Genomic DNA, 8,821 nt, shown 5'->3' on the forward strand with positions numbered 1-8,821 from the left:
TTGGAGTCCTGCCTCTCCTGTCAAAACTGACTCATTTCCAACGGCCATGAAGGGAAATAGGTACATTAAGCTCTTGTGAAAGTTACCCCACTCGTAAAACTTTAAAAGCTCTCCTCTACCAAGACCCAGCTGAAAATACTTCCCTTCAAATGTTATCTGAACATCCCTGCCTTGCAAGCTACAACCCTTAGCCTGGTTAAAAACCATGAGAAACATAATACAGGATTTTGATTTAAAAAAGAACCAAATTTTGTGAGGCTTCCTAACCGAGGATAGAGATTGCCAGGGAGCCAAAGTCAATAATTTCTATCTCTTTATCAAATTTATAGGCCTCCCGTCTTCTCTCCAGGTAACACGTGGATGGGTGGAGCTACCCCTTTCCCCTTTCTTCTACTTTCTTCTTTCTTTTGTAGCATTGCCCTTTCTCTTTTTTCCTTCTTTCATTTCTCCTTTTGCGTCTTCTTCTTCTTCTTCTTCTCCATATTGTGGAAGTGAAAGAAGTCATTTCGCTGCCTGCAAAGAGAACTTTGAATAGTCACCCGAGCAGAGGTGGGATTCAGCAGGTTTGGACCAGTTCTGGAGAACCAGTAGCGGAAATTCTGAGTAGTTTGGAGAACTGACTGGTCCCGCAACCCCATCTATTCTCTGCCTCTCGAGTCCCAGCTGATCAGCTGGGTCTTCTTTTGTTGCCCTGCACAGGAGAATGGAGCTGGAAAGCAGGTTAGTGGGAGGGAATGGAGATTTTGCAGTAACCTTCCCCCAGGAGTGGGGTGGGAAAGGAGATTTTTCAGTATTCTTCCCCTGCCACACCCACTGTGCCACATCCACGTGCCACACCATGCCCAACATGCCACGCCCACAGAACCAGTAGTAAAAAAATGTGAATCCCACCACTGCACCCAAGGGTTGCATAATATATTTTTGCCACCAGGTTGATTTCTGGTGCACAGATGGGAGAGAGATCCCTGGGAAGATTATTAGTGATGGAAACTGAAGAACAAACCTTGAAAAATCTCCAATACTAGAAGAGGAGAGTCAGTGCCTCTGTGCATACATTTATCCAAGTGGCGTCAGTTAGCACGACATGATAACCCTCTGCTCAAATAAGCATGTTAGCCACTGAGAGCCAGTTTGATGTAACAGTGAAGGGACCAGGTTCAAAACTGGGAGATGGTGAGTTCTAGTCCTGCCTTAGGGTTAAAGCCAGCTGGGTGACCTTGGGCCAGTCCCTGTCTCTAAGTCCTTGGAAGGAGTCAAGGGCAAACCACTTCTGAAAAACCTTGCTCGTCCAGGCTACTGTCAGAAGTAAAGACTTGTAGGCAAACACACACACACACACACACACACACACACACACAGAGTATCCACTAGGTTCATAAGAGAGGTGGTTAAATGTGCTGTTTAAATGCCTCATGTGAATACACTTAACTGATCTGGGACCAATCTCTGAGGTCATCTGATCCAACCCACTGCAAAAGACGGGGAGGTAGATTTTTAATTCTTTTTAAAATTACAGTAAAGCTTATTATAAGATAGTAATCATTTTAATTAAAGCTCACCACAAGATCAAATATAAATTCAAACAAAATTTGAGAAAGAAAGAAAGAAAAGAAAGGAAGAAAAGAAAAGAAAGAAAGAATGATGGAAAGAAAGATGGAAAGATAAAAAGGGGAGAGGGGGAAAATAGCGACTTTCATCTTTTTCAGTGGCATAGAATACAAAAAGAACCATAGTCTTAACCTTTTGCCTTACTTTTCTAAATATTTCAAGCCATTTCTTTAACAACAAAATCAATCTAATAATTAAAACTTAAAATTAAGAATTTTATTTGTCCTTCCCCCAGTTTTGAGTACAAAATCCAGATGTGGTTTCCAAATGGAAGCATAGCTAGATGAATCCTTGTCCCTAAACCTTCTTGACAAGCCACTTGTCCAGCTGTTAGAAGACCTCTAGCAAAGGAACCCCCCGCCACCCTTTGATTCCATGGCTAAACCATTTTGACTGTTTGAAATTTCGGTTCTTACTATGTTACAGAGCCCCTGATTATGACATCGAACATGCAAACAAACTAAATACACTACTAACATGGGCAGCATCCTGCCCACACGCTTTTATCTTTCTTGGTGACTTCGGTCTACCTCATATTAATTGGACCCTTAACGAATTTACAACTGAACCTACACATGCAATCTACAATGCAGTAACAAACCGTCACTGTCCTATTGTTTCTTTTTTTTTTCTTATATGTATCCATGTATTCATAACTATGTTTTTACTTATACCTATTATCTTGTAAGCAATTGACAAAAAGAAAGAAAGAAAGAAAGAAAGAAAGAAAGAAAGAAAGAAAGAAAGAAAGAAAGAAAGAAAGAAAGAAAGAAAGAAAGAAAGAAAGTTAGTTTTGCTCAACATTCACCTGGAATTTGCTTCTGGTAACTTAAGCCTTTCATTCAGTGCCCTGATGACAAGGAACAGTTGGTCACGGCCGTAAGCTTTCCAGATGTGTAGGAGATAACAATGCTGTGACATTTAGTAAAATACGTCCTTTTCTTCTTTTGGGTTTTTTTCCTCTTACAAATGAAGCCATATGCAAATGATTTACCTTTCCTGGACTGAAATTCACCAGGGCTATCAGGATAAAGAGGAAGCTCCTTGAAAGGGAGAACATCCATCTGCAAGATTTATCTATTTCTTACAGAATAGAAGAGTGAGAGGAATTCAGCTTGTCTGGCATTATCCAGAATCAGCCTGTTCTCGATGGGCCCAAATTTGTCCCCCTTTGTAAAGTTTTTTCACCCAACCCTGCATCTTAGCCTTGAAGGAGGAAAGGAAGATAGGTGGTGTATTTTTATGGGTGACCAGAAGAGGGCTTAATTTCTGGTGACTTATCCTGGCAATTAAGTAATTATTCCTTCGTGGGTTTTAATTCCTTTTAGTTATTATTAAATTTTTATGCCACCTGACTCCCTCTGAAAAGTGACTCTGCATAGTGACTAGATTTTAGATTGCAATCCTCTATTCCTCTATGTCTCCTAGGGTCGCTAAGAAAGACACCAAGACAAGATGGTATCAAACTCCAAATATAAAGAACAACTCATGTTGTCATCCAGAAATTGTCATTCAACTTCTTTGGACAAAGAGGAAGCAAAGGTATCTCCTGGAATTGGGGTGGGTATACTGCATTTATCAAAAACCTGCTTTTTCTTATAGGCATCCCAAGACACCTCTAAAGGGCTGGGAATTTGATTGGGTGGATCCTTAGCCCATTGTGACTTTTTTGCCCTTCTAGTGCCCTGCAGATCCTGGAGAGGAGGAAGTCTCCACTGCTTTCTGCAGACAAAAGTAAGGGATGTAAGTGCAATTCCAGAGAAGTTGTGCTCCATAGCTTGGGAGCAAATGGGAGATTGTTCTCTTCTGCATGGTTCCATTAAGAAAATTGGGAGATATTATTATTGTTATTTTTTCTTTAGTGAGATTCACAGCCTTTGGGGCTGGTTGGTAGCTCAACACCTCGAGTCCTAACCAAGGATCTAGGAACTATTAAGGTAGCATCGGAGGATATAAGCTATTGCAATTAGGGTGGTTTTTTTGTAGAATCAGGGTATTCAAGTCTGATAAATTCAGAATTTCCAAATAGACAGCCCTTTAGGTATTGCTTCAAGGGCTCCAATTACAATTGGGATAACAAACAATTTCTTTTTCCAAAGTCGCTCAACTTCAATTTGTAAGTCCTGAAACTTTGTGATTTTTTTCTTGCTGCGTGTCTTCAATTCGTGCATCACCAGGTATTGCAATGTCAATTAACCAGACCTTTTTTTTTTCAACTATTGTTATGTCAGGCTTGTTGTGGGCCAAATGCCTGTCAGTCTGAATTCTGAAATCCCACAAGATCTTGACTTTTTCATTCTCCAGAACCTTCTCAACCTGATGTTCCCAGTAGTTGTTACTATATTCAAATCCAAATTTTTGGCACAGTTTCCGGTGAATGATTTTAGCAACTCAGTTATGGCATTCTAAGTAGTCAGTTTGTGAAATTTTTGCTGCACCCACTGATTAAATGTTCAACTTTTTCATCTTTCTCATTATAGAGGCGGCATTTGCTGTTGGACGTGACATACTGAATCTTTGCCTTCATGCAATTTGTGGCTAAGTCTTGTTCTTGAGCAGCCAAAACAAAGCCTTCAGTTTCTTTTTTCAGTATTCCTGATTTTAGCCAATTCCAAGATATTATTATTGTTATTGTTGTTATTGTTGCTTTATTGTTATTGTTGTTATTGATGTTTTAAAAAGATCTGAGATAAATATGAAAAATACAGAATTTTTTTAAAAACGTGTAAACATGAAATTGGGGCTTTTAAAGATGGAATTTCCTTCTACCAATAATCTTAGTCCAGAACAGGTTTTCACCAAGAGTAGCAGATAGTGGAAACCACAGCCATTTAAGACTTCTACTTTTGACATTAAATTTGCAACCAATGGAAACATTTTCCCAGGGGCATTGTTAGCCCTTTGAGATAGACCAGATAAGAAGCACAAATCATAAGGTTAAGGTTATCTTTACTGTAAGGTTACAGTGGCAGAATCTTCCATGGCTGAAAACACTTTCCCCTCCTTTTACTTTCCAGAAAACTAGGAAGGGCCCCTTCTGAGATGCTTCCTACTCCACTTTTCCTTGAGTGGGCTGAGAGACTCCATGATGGTTGACTAGACTGTGGCTCTTCTTCCTCCCGAGGTTATTTGCACAGACCATTACAGGCATGACACAATACTAAAGTTTTACTCCCTTTAGAAGCCTCCTTGCCATATTTTGTATAAGTTTCAAGATAGCCTTCTAGGGTAGACCCACAAAGGACACTCTGCAGTAGTCTAACCACAATGTAAGCAGGCATGGTTCATTGTTGCAAATCCGTTGAATGACAGAGGACTTGGCAGTTCAGTTAGATCCAGGTATTATCTCCAACAAAGAGCAAAATCTCAGAAGGAATGCTTCAAATAAGTACGTGAAAACCTGTTCCTAGTTAATTTCCTTATTTTATTAGGAATTCATGATTTGCTAAGTTAGTAATTGCCTCCCCGAATACCCACACATGTGCACATCTGTTTCACTTGACAAAAAGAGGGAGCAGTTTCACTTGTCGTAATTTTCACTTCCATGGTAAACAGGATGGGTGGTTAGATATTCCAAAGTTGTACGTGTTTTAAAGTATTTGTGTATTTTAAATATCTCTAATTCATTCCTTAGGCAAAAATATTCCGAGGGCAACATAGTCGATCTTTAAAAAAAATATATATGGCAGAATGCACCCAAAGGATTGTATTTTAAAAGAAACTTTTCAAAAGAAAAAACAAACCCAAGAGGACGGGAGAGGAAAACAAACCAATGACACAGAAGTTTTTTTAAACAACAGAAGTCTGCCACTTTAAGGCAACAGAGAAGCGGGGGCTTGAGCCCAGACCAAGAAAGTAACTTGAGAAAATGTCTCAGATAAGGCCCTTCTTTACATTATATGATATAAAGGAATGGCGAAGCACATTGAGACTTGCAAGAGTCTGCTATTATAGTTTTACAATAAAAGCAGTCCTGAGATGGCTTAAAAATTGGCCCTTACCTGGGAAAAGATGGCTTTAGAAAAGACATTATAGAACAGTGTTTTTCAAAGTTGTCACCTTTAAGATGAGCACTTCAACACCCAGAATTCCCCAACCTCCACATTCTGGCTGAAGAATTCTGGGAGTTGAAGTCCACCCATCTTAAAGGTACCAACTTTGAAAAGCAGTGCTCTAAAACAGAGGTCTCCAACTTTGGCAACTTCAAGATCTGTGGACTTCAACTCCCACAATTCCTCAGCCAGCATGCTTTAAGATGGGTAGACTTCAACTCCCACAATTCCTCAGCCAGAGACCTCTGCTCTAAAAGGACTGAACAGAGAGGAGTTGTGTCCTTCTAGAGGCCTCTGAGATAGGCAGGTGGCATGATTCCAAATGGATCGAAATTGAATAAAAAATATCCAGCCCTCAAGAGAAGCTTTGCCCCAGATAGTGCTTCATCTAGCCCACAAAACCAGCCCGCCTGTCTTCCTCCAGCCAGGCCCGTGTTTTTCTGGAGTATGCAAAGATGGCACAGGAGGCATAAGTTCCTCGCCACTATCGCAGAAAAGCGGAAGGATTATTACCAAACGCCTGGCAGCCAAGCCCTGGAGAGAGACAAGAGGCCTCCTTTCCCCAAGCATTTCTTAATTATGCCCTGACTCGGTGAGGCAGAAGGGAGGCTACCGTCACCTTATGGAAGTGCGTGTAGGTGGCCAACAGAGGATGGATAGCATCTTAGCTTCAGGAGTGTGATAAAGCAGCACCTCCTTTGCTCTTATCGCCTCCCTTTGCTGGCTGCCATAGATTGTTTTGACAATAGCTGACTGTTCGGGAGATTCACCCAGGGGCTGGGAGGAGGGGATACTCTTGATTGCATTCGTTATCGCATTGGGTGAAACTGGCAACATCTGCATAAAGCCAGGGTTACTGGAGGGTTTTTGTTTTTGTTTTTGCATAAGGTGGGAAGTCAGGTTTGCAACATCCTACCTTCTCTGGGTTTCTGCTAGCAACTGCACCTTCTTGGCTGGAGAAGAAGCCACTCCGCTCTACCACCGGCTGGAAGAGGAGTAGGGCATTATTCCTTGACCTGTGAAACACGTTATGGCAGGGGTTCCCGATCTCTGGGCTGCAGACCGGTACCAGTTTGCAGCAGAGGTGGCATTCAGCAGGTTCTGACCAGTTCTGGAGAACCAGTAGCGGAAATTTAGAGTAGTTTGGAGAATCAGCAATTCCCACCTCTGACTGGAGATTTTACAGTATCCTTCCCCTGCCACGCCCACCAAGCCACGCCCATAGAACTGGTAGTTAAAAAAAAAATGAATCCCACCACTGGTTTGTGGCCTGTTAGGAACCAGGCCATAAAAGCCACTGAAGCTTCATCTGCAGATGCGACAGTTCTAGGTAGTGCACAAATGCCTTCCTGGTCGGTGGAAATTTTTTTCCCAGAGTACCAGTCCCTAGTAGCCCTGTATACTGCATGAGTCAAAAAGAGGGCTGGGAAAATATTTACAGACCCCTCACATCTTGGACATAAACTGTTTCAACTCCTTCCCTCAAAAGAACACTGTAGAGCCCTGCACACCAGAACAACTAGACACAAGGACAGTTTTTCCCTGAATGCCATCACTCTACTAAACAAATAATTCCCTCAACACTGTCCAACCATTTTCAAAGTCTGCACTATTATTACTATTAATCTTCTCATCACTCCTTATCACCCATCCCCTCCCACCTGTGACTGTATGACTGTAACTTTGTCGCTTGTATCCTTATGATCTATATTGACTGTTTCCTAGTATGATTTGATTGCTTATTGTACTCTATGGCTATCATTAAGTGTTGTACCTGATGATTCTCGCCTCTTGATGAATGTGTCTTTTCTTTCATGTATACTGAGAGCATTTGCACCAAGACAAATTCCTTATGTGTCCAATCATACTTGGCCAGTAAAGAATTCTATAAGATTGGGAGACATTGCATTATGGGATCTCTGGTGGACAGTCTTGAGGCTGGGGTGGGAGGATGTTAAGACGCTGCTGTGTTTTGGCAGTCGGAGATGGAGAAAGCACCAAAAGGAGGTCTTGAGGGAATCATTCAGCTTCAGAGTCTTAGGATGCTTATCCCAATGAGATATCATTTCTGTATTCCCAGGATTTGCAAAACTCAGTTACAAATGTAGTCAGTATTTATTTGTTTGATTTGAAATATAATATATATATATATATATGCTATGATATGCTAAATTTTGTTCAGGAGCTCAAGGTAGTCCTTAGAGACTTTTGAAATTACAAACACACTGAAAAAGTGATTGGTTGTTGCACTTAATAGCTCTGCAGCATCCCCACAGTCACGTGATCAAAATTTGGACACTTCACAACCAGCATGTATTTATGGCAGCATCCTGAGGTCATGTGATCGTCTTTTGTGACCTTGTAATTGCCACAAAATCATTCTATAGCAGCAGGACAAGATGAATCTGAGTTTCTCAGTGCCAATCTAACACCTTCACTATGCATGACACATAATCGGGGGTGGGATGCTACCGGTTCTGCCCGGCTCTATAGAACCAGTAGCTCTGAAGAGCAGCAGACATAGAACCGGTTCTGTGTTTGCTGCTGTTTGGCCCACCTGCCCGCCCGAGCTCTTACCTGTCCTTTATTTCCTGCTTTTTTGACCTCAGCTGCTTTGCATGGCACAGCTGAGGTTGAAAAAGCAGCGAAAAAGAGGCTTTTCAAATGTTGCGCCCCTGCACGCAGTGCTTTTCAGCTGTCCGGGACGGCACAGCTTAAGGTGGTTTTGCACAGGTGTGCAGCAAAACGTAGTCACCGAACCGGTAGTAACACCGGTTGAATCCCACCCCTGCACATAATAATAGTTACGATACAACATGGAACCATAAATCTGTTGAATTCACACCACAACGCACACAGCCAACAAACAGCTAACTTGGGCTAAAAATAACCCAGGCTCAGCAGGCTGTATGTATGCAGTTGCAGGGATCTAAATGTGTGATACGACCACAGCCGATGAAAGGACAGTTTTAGACAGAATAGAAATATAGATTTTTTTAAAAAAATCTCTGCTATGCCTAAGGTGGAGAAAGAGAAAATTTCCTTCCTCTTTTGTAATACTCAAATGCGGGGAACGTCCACTGGTGGGAAGATCTAGAAGATTACAAGAAGCCAGCTACACACACAGAGAGAGAGAGAGAGAGAGACAGAGAGAGAGAGAG

This window comes from Pseudonaja textilis, chromosome 10, assembly GCF_049901715.1.
Source record: "Pseudonaja textilis isolate UNSWEBS1 chromosome 10, rPseTex1.2, whole genome shotgun sequence".
Lineage (NCBI taxonomy): Eukaryota > Metazoa > Chordata > Lepidosauria > Squamata > Elapidae > Pseudonaja > Pseudonaja textilis.